This window comes from Stegodyphus dumicola, chromosome 10, assembly GCF_044657685.1.
Source record: "Stegodyphus dumicola isolate Sdum_Otavi_A_Nest chromosome 10, ASM4465768v1".
Lineage (NCBI taxonomy): Eukaryota > Metazoa > Arthropoda > Arachnida > Araneae > Eresidae > Stegodyphus > Stegodyphus dumicola.
The window spans coordinates 4,222,982-4,238,341 of record NC_140777.1 but is presented as its reverse complement, the minus strand read 5'-3'; the positions used below and the strand labels follow the sequence as shown (position 1 = coordinate 4,238,341).

Sequence of the window (15,360 nt, the reverse complement as noted above, 5' to 3'; positions counted from 1 at the left end):
TGCTTTCGTGGTGTAGTGGTCTGCACACTGGGCGCGTATTTCAGAGATCCGCGGTTCGATTCCCGGAGAGGGGGTTGCTCATTTTTCAAGTCTCCTGCTTCCATAAAGTATCGAATGTCTCTGCAATCTAAGTGAAGAAATATTCGACATAACAGACATTTAACTTTTTCTTATAATATAAATTTTCCGTGGGAACAGTTTTACATTGAGCTGAAAATAAGTTTATGTATTCTGCGGTAAAAATTTACATTCATTCAATTAATTATTTATGTGTACTGAAAATTGTTATTTCATTTTATGTAAAATTTATCTGGCGAAATTGAATTTAGAAATTTTCTGCATTGGCTATAATTTTCTTCCTTCTGCAAAGATTGGTATATGCGTAAACGAGACATATTTTGTCGAATGCCGTAACAGCATTGCCGTATCCTTTTGTGTTAATATATTCAAAAATTTTAAATGCTATTACGTAAATTACAGCATTATATGTTACATGAAGGGGATTAAATTGAATCCAAATTCAAAATATTTACATGCCTTTTCACTCATTTTTCTAACAATTTTATTTTCATAGGGAAAGTTACCAAACACTGATGATATAATAAAATTGACAGTAATTTGTGTTCTATATTCTTAAGCAGAATACATAATGCAGCTCAACAGCGCTCCAGCGGTCGCCAGGGCCGTAGCTAGAAGGGGCCAAAGGGGGCATCTATCCCCGGGCGCAGAATCCAAGGGGCGCCAAACTAATGTTACGACATTGTAGAATTAAATGTTTTCCATCCTTGGCAAGCAGTAAGGGGCGCGAAATCTTCAGTTGTCCCTGGGCGCTGAAAACCCTAGCTACGATTCTGGCGGTCGCTTAACACTGATAGTTCGACAGGGGCTCAAATCCCAGCAAACAAGCTGGTTGCAAGATAATTTAGTTATTTCTTCATGTGTAAGGTAAATACAATCAAGTTTCCCTTTCTCATACTTCGTTAAGTCCTCCACGAAGGCATCCCTTCTCTTAGACAGACAGTTCCCGTGCTTTGCCGTGATTCAAATAACCACCAAAGAAGAAATGATAAGAAAATGCAGTAGATACTAGCTATTCAAGGGATAGAACAAATTATTAATAGATGTAGAAGAGCATTTTTGAAATCATTTCTTGAGTACCAATTCCGCGGAGTTCTAAATCACCGAGAGTTCTTAAATGTTAAATAACGTCAGTGCCTTTAATTGAGTCTGAAAATTGGATTGATGGAGTTGAATTTTTTGAATTTTAAAATTTTCAGTTTGCTAGAAAAGACGAATTTTCTGCTCAAGTGCTTGCAACAATATTGAAAATTCAAAATTTGCGAATCTATGGGCGACGTGCGTCATTAATTACATCAAATGCTTCTAATAATTCTTCTAATAACTGTTTTAGAGTTTAACATAAAAACTCTAAAATTGCAGGGACTGTAAATAATCTAAAGATATTTAGAAATACAACAAGATTTGACAGTTGAGGAAAATTGAAAAATACACTATTTATCATAAAAGATGAACTGAATAATAAGATGTAAGAAAGAAAAATGTTCTCCTTTCTTTTTTTTTATTTTCACAATTTAAAAAAAAAAATGATATAAATCTAAAATTTGGTTACTTAGGGAAATTGCTATAAATTAAGCATAAAACAAATCAGTGCGAGAATGGTTTTGCATACGAACTGCGACTGCAACACATTTCAACCAGTTTTAACCAGCTTCAGATGTTAAAAATTTCCAGAATTAAGACCTTCTTATTGTAAATGCACAAAGTTTAAATCTTGGCATAAAATTAAATAACTTGGGCATTTAAAGCCCGAATATTGGAAAATATCATAATTAAGAATTTTTAAATTTTTGCAATAGCATACGTACAAAATAATGATCAACAATTGATTCATGGTTTTCATACGAATACAATAATCCGAATGGAATGTAAAAGAATATTACTATTCTAATTTATATTGAAAGTTGTTACACGACCTTGAAAAATCAATATTATAATTTATAAGGCAGACATGTAACTGAAATTATTAAATGCCACAAAAATGCAAATATAATGAGACTTTCCTAATGCGACCACTAACGGCCGCTTCAAGCGATTTTTAAGCCACTTATATAGATGGTTGCATTAGAGAGGCAAATGTATAAAAGCCTGTTTATTTATGTTGTAGGAAACACTTTTAGAGTTCGCCGTCATGAGATTCTCTGTACTTATATGTAAAAACGTTACAAATAATACGTCTTACTAAAACGATCTGACATATTTAGGCTTCTAAAATGATGTCAAAAATTTCAAAAAGGAAATCTAACAGAAAAAATTCCTGATTTGGTTAATTTAAAGCAGTTAACACATTTTATGATAAATAAAACATTAATTAAAGCACCAGAGGCTTCAGTATGAGAGTAGATTAGCATGACCATCAAATCAGATTATTTAGGTTATGGCAAAGTACCATAAGATTATCTGCCTACGGGGATATGGATGCCTTCATGGAGGACTGTTTATAGCGGGGAGTTGATACAAAAATGATTTCATACGTCTGATAGAAACTGACTCGTATTTATGTTACACATGGAGAAAACCACGAAAATTTCCTGGTAAGCAGCACATTCGCCATGGCTTGAACGGTGGCTTGGCAAATGCGGTCAAGAGCAGGAGACTGACGTTAATGACGGAAGGGGAAAGTAAACGGCTGTGTCAGGGATCCTAAGGGGAGATACATTTAAAAAAAGTGTTTTTAGGTCTCATTCAGTATCAGTATATCAGAAATAAATGATGTACATGGTATCAGAATGGAGACAAATTACATAAGATACGAAAAGTTATATTTATTTGTTTATTAACATTTCATTATTACATTGTTTTCGTTCAGAAATTTCCTTCCACCCCCTCTGAGCAATACATACAGGTACATGTAAGTCGGCTGAAAAGCACTGCTATAAACAAATAATCCAACCCAATTCCAGTTGAACAGAGCTTATTAATACTAATTGTTTACGGAAAGCATCCTAGTTTTTGAAAAGCTTCGTATCATCTAACATAAAATTAATTAATTAATCATCTTAAAAATGATTTTGTATTGAATATGGCAAAACATATGAGGGTTGTCTAGGCATGATTTCATGGAGAATTTTCTAAGGAAAATCGGCTCATATTTACATACCTTAAGGAAATCCACGAAAATGCTTACACAAAGTGGTACGTTGCAGTAGGGTTCCTTCAATCCATCTGTTAAATTTGCATCTAATTGTCAAGTGCTCCCATCTGTTAAATTTGCATCTAATTGTCAAGTACTCAATTTTTTTGGCTAGTTTATACATTCAAAGGAAAATACAAGTTTACTCACTGAACTTCGCACGTTAGTCTGAATAACCTTTAAACCCGATGAACAGTATATTTCTGTGACAAGGCGAGCTTTCTGACTGTACAATCTGTTTTACATTGAGCAAGCTTGTGCCGAATAAGTTTATTCGCTGTTTTATGTAATTTCTGCAATATTTTTTAATTCTTTTATTTTTTTCATTTAAATTTTATTTTTTTAAAGATAATTTCTTTTTATTCACAAATATTTATATTTTCTATTTTTCTAATAAGTGAAACATTTAATTAGATTCTGATATTTTGTTTTCATAAGATAAAGTACGAAACCTTTGTTAAAATTTTCATTGCTCAATGTAGTTCAGTGACCGTAATTTAATGTGCCATTTTATTCGCGAGTCCATTCATCCGATTTGAAACTTGGAAATGAATTAACAAATCGATCTTTCCATTCAATTGGTCCTATCGACTTGAATACAGTGAGCCTGAGTAAACGGGAAGTATCTTTCGTAAATATAAAAACCATTATAAGCGCATTTCTAAATAATAATTTTAAAATATAATTTTGACAGCTGTTTGACGCTGCTTTCAAAAGATTTCTTAATTATAAATATAAATATATATACTGAAAATTACGAAGAGAATAACACATACGTATCTGTTATTACGAGAATAAGTATTTCTAATGTGCAATAGGGCAACTTATTTACTGTATTGATTTATTACTTATTGTAATGGATTGGAATATCTGAATATGAATTAGCTGAATATTTAAGAAAAATATTATGACTGCGAGAATAGGAAAAAAAAATTTTTTTTGAATATTTACTTTCTTATAGAATGCAGATGAATTCATTTTTACTCAACGAAAATCAAAATTTAGTAGCTAATTAATTTGTCCTGTATTGAGCACTTTAGTTCAGTGATCCGTATTAATGGGCGCTTTAAAAAAAAATTAAATGCTTCAAGAATAATTAGAAAAGGGCATAATTCTCTTCTTACCCTTAAATTCTTCAATAAAAAAACTGCATTTTCAGCTATAACCAAGTGAAATAATTTTCTAAATATAATTCAAAGCATGAAAAATAAGGTACATAAACAGCTTGGAAATGGAACTAGCATTGAGATTTTCTTCAAGAAATATGGTGAAGCTTAACAAAAAGTCTACGAAGTGAAGTAATTCCTTAGAATATTTTCTAACTCTTTATGATTAAATTGCACTCAATTATACTTTATAAACGACATGTAAATACTATTTAATGTATATGTGTGGATGTGTGTGGGGGGGGGCTCACTAGCGGCTGAGCTGTAAAGTCGTTGAACTCTGGCAGGTTGATCCGGGGTTCGAATCCGGATCGACGGGGATGGCTGTATTGGCGTTTTCGAGGTTTTCCCCACGCGTAACGTGCATAAGAGTCAGTTTTCCTTAGAAAGTTCTCTACGAGGCACCCTTACCCTTAGGCAAATAACCGTCGAATGCTTTGCTATAATCAAACAAATCAGACCAAACAATAGATATATAAATAAGTAGCTTAAAAAAACTGCTATATTTTATGTATACTTATCAAGTAGTATTTCAATATATATAATGATTAAAAGAAAGGAAAAGTCGGATCCTAACTGATTGTATATAATGTAATCCCTATGAAGGCCCTAACAATTCTCATTTAAAGTCGTTACCCAAAAAGAGAATAAATTAAACTTCAGATACGTATACAATACTGAATCTAATACAAAAAATACAAATATAAAAATAAATTATATATGTACGAAACCTAACTAACTATTTATATTGATATTACGTAAATATACGTATGGTAATGAACATTGTATAATAAAGATATTTTATACCTTGTTCTATATTTGGTTCCATTTATATATACCTATACATAGATATATATAATTTAAGGATTCCATTTAAGGATTATAGTCGTAGTTAATACTACTACATATAAAACACAGAAGTGCATCAATAATGTATTTTTCAGTATTATTTAACTTCATTCTTAGGAATTTTCTGCAGTCTAGTTTGCGTTATTTTATTCATAAGTCTCAAATAAAAACAATTATTGTTTATATGCCATTAGAAAATTAACCAAAAAGCAGCGATCACAATGTAATTGAGAAACAGTCCTTAGCCGTGAAAAGGTTGAAAGCCATTCGGTTATGACTATTATCTCACATACTCAGCTACTTCGCATACATGGAACATAGCATTCGAAATGAAAAACTCAATATTTACTACAAATTCATTCGTGTAACAAATATCTGTCTTTCTACACCTATGGCTTTAAAAAAAAATGTTATTTATCTTACAGTTTATCGTTAAGTAATACATTTTCATTGTACAAAATTGCATTTATTCGAAGAATTTAATTTGTATTTTCCTTTGTATAAAACTGAATGTAGAGAAGTTAGATGTTTAAACAACCCCCACATTTTCTCATGATCCCAAGCGAGATTGCCGCTCCTTGTCAGCTCTCCCCCTGAAAAAAGGGATTGTAAATTTAGGACCTGACCGCATATGAGGGTATTTCGAGATGCACTACTCCGGCTCTTTCCAGATTCCTAAATGAATCCCCTTAGGGTCCTGACGTATGTAAAAGTCAAAAAATGAAGCTTCTCCAGTTGAGATCAGGGCTAAAGGGCTAGTTCATCAGCTTCTCGCGGCTGAAACCGAAAGAAGAGACTGATGACGTAGTTGGGTTCGCTTGGTCAGTTCTGCTGTCCAGTTTCTTAAGCATTTGCTTGAGAATCAAAACGCTTTGAAAAATAGTTTAATAACCAATATGAGCCGAGATTTTAGCTCATGAAATTGCAATATACATGCATTTAGTATATATGAACTAGAAATATATTTACGTCATACCAAATTAAACTCTAATATGCGTAAAACGTAAGTAAAACATGCATAAACATAACTATTTTTTAAATAACACATATGCGTAAACATAACTAATTTTTTAGGTCTAGTGTACCCTAAATGTAGTAATTCTTTTTCATAATCATCTTTTTAAATGTATGTAAATAGTAACCCAACGATACATGCTAAAGACATTACACATCTATCTAATTAAAAATTAGTTAATGCTAATAATAGATTTCATAACACATTAAAACGAAACAAATTTCACTTCTTCCATTTTTGCTTTTCAATTAGCGTTGATAATGAGTAGTAGAATTTGGTAAGCTTTTGCAATGTCTATTATGAAAGCATTATTATGGAATATCAGTATCAGTATTATTAACATCAATTACTCAAAAAATAATGAAAATGTTTTAAAACAATATTTATATATTTTGGAATAATAGCATGTATTCTTACATTTTAAAAGTATATGCTCTGATACTAATTTATGCTTATGCAGAATTTAATGGTTTATTTTATATAGTAAAATTTAGCAGTCTAAATTAGTATATAATAATATATAATATTTTATATAGTAGTCCAAATAATTATCTGAAACTTGCATAAATTAGGTCACAAATTAAGTGAATAATAAACAAAGTAATGATTCAAATTATTGTTTTTGGTAGGAATAATATGAATCAACTTACATGATGTTTTTTCTTATATAGTTTGGTTCGATAATCCTCTATTACTCTTCATCCATTTATTTGCTTTCTGGTCAGCTTTTCTTGCCGATACAAGGGTTGCATTCCTATTCAAGTGCCAAACCCTTATAAATGTTCGTAAAAGGCAAAATAAACGAACTGAACTCTTATTCACGGAGGGAAAACGTTTCTCAAGTTAAGAAATGAGATTCTGAATTACACCTCTACCTTTTCGAAAAGAACTGCCATGAAAAGAACGGAAAACATTTTCCATTTTCATCATCGTTTCCATCCAAACTGGTGATGGTACAGTTAATCCTCCTTTAGATAATAAAAATATCCAATTTGAGTCGTTAGGAATATGTACGAATTTTTTTGATATTTCACCCAAAGTAGGATCTTTATCTTTCACACGATATGCAATATAACCTGCCACATAAGCGAGCGATTCTTGTTCATATGCAGATATATCTTTCGTTGAATCATAAATTTCGGTTTCCCAAGGAAGTGACGTACATTCATCATAGATGTCTTCGTAATTAATTAAATCATCTTCGTATAAGGAAGTCTCAAACATTTGTGCTTTTTCATTTGAAGAACAGCTCTTTTGTCAAATATGCTTCAACTTTCTTCACATCTTCACAGTCATTAGCATTTGTCTTTAACGACAATTTAGGCAATTTGTTTGCCAATAGCAACCTTTTCAGGCGAATTATTACGTCTGATGGAGACGGATGGTCATTAAAACGCTCTAGACCCCGAATCTGGCTGAACAAGCTTTCTAATACATCTTGAGTCAGTCTTGATGTTAAAATATATATCACATCTATAGATTTTACGTCGTCAAATAAACCGAAAAGCGAATTTATCGATATGATAATACCTTTCTGAAAAGGTAGCATTGTCTGCTTTCCGCATACTCTGAGATCAAAAATCATTTGCTTGATCTCATTTAATTTTTATTTTTGTACTTCATAACAGCTTTCTAGGCTGAAAGCAGCTTTTAAAGGCTTATTGCTAGGGGCTAATGGTACACTACTATTCATAATGTCAAAAAAATCATCAACCATTGAAAAACAATTACTTGTTGCAGCATTACCAGTCAAATGAATAATTGCTTTAGCCGTTGTGGAGGAAAATAATGCTTTTGCTGGTGCTACTTTCTGTCTCTCGTTCCCTTTTACTGATAAAAATTGAGGTTTCAGTTTATACCACAGTTTAATTTCTCCGATATCTTTATTGAGTACTTCATATATAACGTCTTTGTTTATAATTGTACCATTTCCGAGCATAAAACCTTTATCAAGAAAATGGTTTCTCAAAAGCTTTATGCAATGCGGCATATCAGCAAAAACCCATATTTTGGTGCTGAACTTAGGACTGTAAAAGAAAGATTTATTTGTTGAAATTTGTAATTCTTTCCAAAGGGTTTGACAACCTCCCATGTCAGATACAATTGCTTTGACTCGAAGCCCAGATGATTCAAGTGCAAACAAAATGGAAGACAGAAGATTTTCCTTCATTTGACGATCAAAATCAAAATAAATGGGATATTTCCATTGCGAAATGAGTCCTCGAACCAATACAAATTGAGTCTTTTTAAAAGGACCTAATATCTGATCCAATTTTGAATCATAACAGAGTCTTGAATCTATATGAATTCCATCGAAACTTAATACGCATAATCTTTTTTCGTCAGTTGCATTTTGGCAAGTTTTTTTTTTTTTTTATCAATAACAGTACATCATTTAAAATGCCGGGAATTCAACTGAATCTTGAGCACCATCTTTTCAATGTACTTGCACTTGAAGCGGAATACCCATTTTTTCTTTCCAGAAGTCGTATGACTTTACGGATAACGATCTGATTACTATGCTTTTTGAAATATCGCCTGGAGACCATTTAATTCGCTTTTTTTCATTAATGCATTTATTTGAGTTTCGGTAAATATGTTTTGAATATACGTTTTAATTTTTCTTAGTTTTTCATTTCGTTGATTCACTTTTTTAATGTCTTTCCTCAGTTTCTGAACTTCTTCTAATATTAGTTTTCTATTCCTTTTAAATCTTTTTCTTTGTTCGGAGATAGTTTTTAAATGCTACTTTTTCTCAGTCTGTAAAACAGAAACCTTATTCTCAAGAGCTGATAATTTTGTGATTAAATCATTCACATTTTTCTGGAGGTTGGAACAGTTACAACATTGCTGAGTAATATTATTTTCAGTGAGCTTCTCATAGCTATTATTGTTATCGTTTTGAAGTTCCAGACATGCCTTTTTAGGACTTAAATTCTGAATTCTTTTAAATGCACTTTGTAAATTTTTTCTTTTTTGTTGCCTTTGCTGCCTTGGTGTATTCTGATAAATAACCAAGTCAGGAATACAAGCAGTTGGAATAGCAGCTGACTTCAGTATCTTTTTGTCGGTAATCCTAGCAACCTTTTCATATCATCCTCATAATCAGATTCAGTGAAGTGATTGCTGCATATTCGAGCACTCTTTGTGTTAATAATATCCGCTCTTCGACACCTATGCAACCATTCTTTCGTTAATTGAATATTTTTGTACGGAAATCTATGAAATACCACGCTAGTTTCTTTCGTATTATGATACGTATTGCTACAGGTAGCAACGGCACACGATACCATTTTTTCAATGGTTTCTCATTACAAGAACTTTCTAAATACAAAATCCCTTTAAAAGTATCATCAGTTATAACTTTCAAGTAAAAAAAAAAAAAAAAAAAAAAAAAAAAAAAAAACATTTCTTTCTCTGAAACTAACAGGGCTAAAGAAAGAGAATCCAAGAACTAAAGATTCAATCTTTCGCACTGATGCTCTGGTCAGTCGACGACGGGACGAACCCAGTGACGTCACATAACATCCGGTATGTTCCCCAAGAGGGGTTCGTGTCGGCATCGTTCTTCTCAAAGGGATGACCCAGCCCTTCTCTTTCTTTAGCCCTGAGTTGAGATAGCCTTGTAAAAATAATAGAGAAGTGATGAGTTGAACTTGGTACCAAAAAGTTCAAGAACAGATCCTTAGATGCATTTGCTGGATGCGTAGTTCCGATCCACTATTCATTCATTGGACACCAAATTTTAACCATTTGCATATTTGATCAAAATATTTATGTATACGAAATTTCAAAGCAATCGAATGATTCCTTCTTGGTGCGTCAATTTTTTGTTATAGAGTATATTTGGATGTCGATGGCTTCATAAAATTTAACAAACTTCTCTAAAGACTCAGCTCATAGCTATCCAAGCATAGATAACGATATTGTCATTGAACAACACAATTCCTGAAAAGAGAGTGTTTTAGAGGACTTACCTTAAATTTTTATGTTATGATGCATATTACTTCTTTAATGTTAGTTCTAATATGTATTTTGTTTGCCCGTATAGCTTCGGGTAGAATTTTATGTAACATTTTCTTGCACGGAAAGCTGCTTTTATGAGTAAAGTTTGGGTTACATTTTTTAGTTTCACATTTTTGCGTGGCCCACCAGCGGCCAAGCGGTAAAGTCGCTGAACACTGGTAGTTCGGTCCGAGGTTCGAACCCCGTGAACGGGCTGGCTGCATGGGCCTTTTCGTGGTTTTTCCCATGTGTAACGTGTATACGAGCCAGTTGACCTTAGAAAGTCCCCCACGAAGGCATCCCTCCCCTTAGGCAGATATCCCTAGGGTGCTTTGCCATAATTAAATACACCACATTTTTGCATATTAGACAATTTTGTAGATTGGATTTAAAATACAGTTTTCGGTTTTCATCCAGTTTTTATGATTTACATAGTTCAAATATAAATTTTTTTAATAATTGCTGGTATTAATGATTACTTAAAATTAAATTCCTTGAATAATGTTTCCTTGAAATACATTTAACTGTCGTGGATTTGTAAACAAACCCAGCATTTATTTCACAAAATGCTTTACGGTCGCACGATGCAAGAAGCTGAAAAACATGCTGTCATTTCTGTAAATATGCCAATTTTTTAAATCCAGATATGGCTTCCAGTGCTTTAACAATTTTGAATAGTACCATGAAGCCTGTAAAATTTAAACTGTGAGTGGGTTTTGGTTGGTTGGTTTGGTTTATTAGATTATAGCAAAGCACTCGAGGGCTATCTGCCTTAAGGGAGGGATGCCTTTAGTTAACACAAAGTTTGGAACGGCTCACAGATGTAACAATTTAAATGGCGACAAGTAAAATGCCAAGACGAGGAATCAAATTTTATTAACGTTGTCTCTGCGAGACAGAAACACGCTCTAACTTCCAATCCTAAAAAGAACCTCAGCTTAAATACTCTTTACCAGATTTGCGTTCTAGTAGGATGCCTTTAGTTAACACAAAGTTTGGAACGGCTCACAGATGTAACAATTTAAATGGCGACAAGTAAAATGCCAAGACGAGGAATCAAATCTTATTAACGTTGTCTCTGCGAGGCAGAAACACGCTCTAACTTCCAATCCGAAAAAAAAACCTCAGCTTAAATACTCTTTACCAGATTTGCGTTCTAGTAGCAAAACGAAAGGGCTATGGGAATTCAGGTGTTTAAAATAATTTTAAAAACAGCTTTTTCGCAGTAACCAAAAAATGTGTGTGTGCGTGTATTGAGAATACGGCAAAGCACACTAGGGCTATCTGCCTAAGGGGAGGGATGCTTTCGTGGAGGAATTTCTAAGGGAAACTGGCTCGTATACACGTTGCACATGGGGAAAACCACAAAAACGCCCATGCAGCCAGCCCGTTTGCAGGATTCGAACCTCGGACCGAACTACCAGTGTTCAGCGACGGAGTGAGTTTTGGAGTATTTAATAATGGAGTTGCTTTTGTATGCTAAGTTTTGTACAGGAGTGTTACTATTAGCTGTTTGTGAATTTGTGATTGGCCTTGTGGATTATTGCTTCTTGGTTTTGGGAATTTTATATAACCTGGATGAAAATTTTTGCAATTGACGCAGACTGTGTTTTCTATGAATCCTGTTTTGTGAGCAGAAGCTAGTTGCGTGATCCGAAGTGCATTTTACGTAACGAGGAAACCGTCTTCTGATGAGTGATGCCATTTCTGGCAATTGTGGCATTGTGAAATAAGATTTTTATTAACATATTTTTAAATTTTTACTATGGTCAATATTTACTAGTGACATATGTTGTTCAACATTAGGTTGGAGGGACAAATTTTGATTTGATGAGATCCTAAGCTGTGTGAGATATGAGGCCCTTTATGAGGGATACGAGTCTTATATATATATATATATATATGAGATATGCGACAATTTTTCGGAACGGGGCTAAGAATGTGCGTGTGTGGGCTAAGCTATAACTTGTTCAAAAAAATTTGAATTTCGAATAGCGGTATTGGTTGCATGGCTATGTTACATGTCATCTGAACAACTTTGTGAACTTAACCGTATTCCGTTAAAATATCTCATTTCCATATATATGGGCAGTCCTATGATGACTGCTTTTACTGAGTGTTGGTGTTTTGCATTAATGGTGTAAAGTTCTACATTATTATCCCGGAGAAATTGTGTTAAAAATTCTGTGACCGTTGGGTGTATTGTGTAAAATTTTGAGAAATTCTCCATTTATTTTGTCAAAAAATTTTTGCTTTTGATTGGTTTGCAAGTTATTTTAGGTATGGATTACATTTAATGTTCCCCGGCAGCTTTACCATGACTGGAGGGGGCCCACCAGCGGCCGAGCGGTAAAGACGCTGAACACTGGTAGTTCGGTCCGAGGTTCGAATCCCGCGAACGGGCTGGCTGCATGGGCGTTTTCGTGGTTTTCCCCCCGTGTAACGTGCATACGAGCCAGTTTCCCTTAGAAAGTCCTCCACGAAGGCATCCCTCCCTTTAGGCAGATAGCCCTCGTGTGCTTTGCCATAACTGAATAACCCATACCATGACTGGAGGAATAGCTTTTGGTTGTGGTGATGTGGGTAAATTTTGACTTGAAGTACTTGGTTGATTTACAGTGTTAACTACAGTCTGGGTATTATTAGTATTGTTTTCAGGGTCTAGAGAACTAAATTTATTTTTCGTGGCAATGAAATTTGATGCATATCTAAGACTTACATTTTTTAAAATCTGTTTTTCAAACCTAAGTTGGCTTGTCATCTTTGTGTTTAGAATTAGCATCGGAATTATCCGTGTTTAGAATTATTCAAGCTTCCATATTGTTTTCTTCTTACATTTAATTTAAAATTAGCAAGGCTATCTAGGGGGTGGTTAGCACACTGAGATATAAAAAATGCACACTTACACCAGAGCCGCTCCTAGGCCATTGGCTGCCCGCGTATTTTCCTAAGATTGCTGCCCCCAAATTAAATAAATAAATAAATAAATATTTTCAGTGATTAATAAAATTTTTATTTCACACTAAGCACTTAGATAAGACAGATTGTATAAAACGTAGTTACGTATGACAAGTACTTACAATGAATTTAAAATATTTAGACGTAGTATCGTCCAGCCGCCCCTAATTTTGGCCGCCATATATGGATATACCTTTACTAAACCGCTAGCCAACGGAAAAAAGAACAAAAAAACAAGTTCTTTTGTAGAGTCATTAGGTTAATTGGAAGCAGAAAAGATGAAAATATGCAACCGCCTTCGCCGGGAATCGAACCACGGACCTCTGGAATACCGTCCCAGTGTGCTGAACCACTACACCACGAAGGCACGCTAGGGAAGTGGGAGAAATACCTTATACTTTTATTTCGTAACAGATTTGTCTCTCTATGAGTTCTTTTTAAGTAAAAGACGACAGCGAGAGCAAAATTGATCCTTTAGAACAGGGTTTCTTAAACATTTTTCATTCGCGCTCCTTTTTATCGCCGAGATTTTTTTGTGACCCCCAGAATCCCATAATATTTACAAAAATTTGTTAGAACCTCCATAAGTATTCTGCAAATCCAACACACGCGTGAGTAAAACTGTCAATTCTTTCACTTGTACTGTAATATACTATTGCAGTTTTAGGTCATTAACTTTCATTTCTAATTTTAAGACATAGAACAATGTGAAACTTTTAAATAAGTAACAGATGAAATGACAGCGTCACGTGCAAAGCAAGGAAAATGAACGTTTATACTATAAAAAGAATTCGTCGAAACATTTTCGTTTTTTTCTTTGTCTGTATTGTCTTATCTTTGCCTGTTTTCAGATACATTTTGTAAAAATATTTGGTAATTGTAAAATTATTATAATAAGTTAAAGAATATGAAAACTGCTAAAATTTTTGGCGACGCCTTGCTGCAGGTCCCGCAACTCCCTCGGGAGTCGCGACCCACAGTTTAAGAAACCCTGCTTTAAAGTATGGGTGTCTAAATTGTGACTGTTTGAAGGCCGCATTAAAAAAAAAAAAAAAAAAAAACGGGGGCACACTTACAATATTTTTTAACAAATTTAAATAAAAATTAGCTCTATGTTGTTTTATTAAAATAAATCAACTTCTTTTTAATTAATTTTTAATTTAATTAATTTTCTTTATTTGAATTAGATATATATAGGTACATATTTATTATTAATTTGTAAAAGTTTCGTTTCATTTAGTTTGGGCCCAACAGCGGCCGAGCAGTAAAATCGCTGAACACTGGTAGTTCGGTCCGAGGTTCGAATCCCGCTAACCGGCTGGCTGCATGGGCGTTTTCGTGGTTTTTCCCATATGGTAGCGTGTATAGAGCCAGTTTTCCTTAGAAAGTCCTCCACGAAGGCATCCCTCCCCTTAGGCAGATAGCCCTAGTGTGCTTTGCCGTATTCTCAGTACACCAGTTCATTTAGTTTGGATTTCATAAAAATGAAAAAAATTAAAATGAATGAGACGGGCGGATTTGCTTTTGTTGAACAAGCAAATCGATATCGGGTTCAATACACGAGGTTGCAATTCTTAATGCATTTTCAAGATGTTTGCCAGTGATCTTTGTCTTATTTTGTTATTTGGATGCTTCATTCTTGAAAATAATTGTTCACAAATATACGTACTGCCAAAAGTTGAAGACATTAATAAAGTATGATTGCGAAAATTAGGATATTTATCGCGGGGTAGGTAAAATGCCAACGAATAAATTATACATGAATCAAATTCAAATATTTATTTTTTAAATAAAAGTGTGTAAATTTAAATACTTTCATAATTTGCGTTTGGGCCGCACCGTGCTTTAAAGTAGGGGTCTTCAAGCCGTGGCCCGCTAAAGGTATTTTAATGGCCTCACATTTGAAGAAAAATTGAAAAATTTTTAAGAAATTTGGTTTCAAGAAAAATTGCCTTATCAGCTTTTTGTCGTAAAAAATAACTTATTCTTGATATTTAAAACATTTTATTGACATACCCGTTATTATTTGGGATAAAATTTTCTGAAAATGACGAATTTTTCAAACATTTCTCTTTATCTTATGTAATATGTGTTTCACCTGAACTTCAATTAGAATTTATAGATTTACAGTGTGACTCTGCAGTAAAATGCAAGTT

At 33.5% G+C, this 15,360-nt stretch overlaps 1 protein-coding gene across 5 annotated transcripts in view; it reads right to left on the bottom strand.

Annotated features, from left to right (window-relative positions):
* LOC146994850 (uncharacterized) overlaps nucleotides 1-15,360 on the bottom strand; it is a 157,504-nt gene that overhangs the window by 103,110 nt on the left and 39,034 nt on the right. The window contains exon 1 of one of the 5 annotated variants that reach the window (XR_015043256.1): nucleotides 6,892-7,790. The exons of 3 other annotated variants lie outside the window; for them this stretch is intronic. The gene's annotated coding sequence lies outside the window, so the exon portion shown is untranslated. Of the gene's footprint in view, nucleotides 1-6,891; nucleotides 7,791-15,360 lie in introns of those variants that run through there. One more of the 5 variants, XR_015043258.1, reaches the window with a different exon arrangement.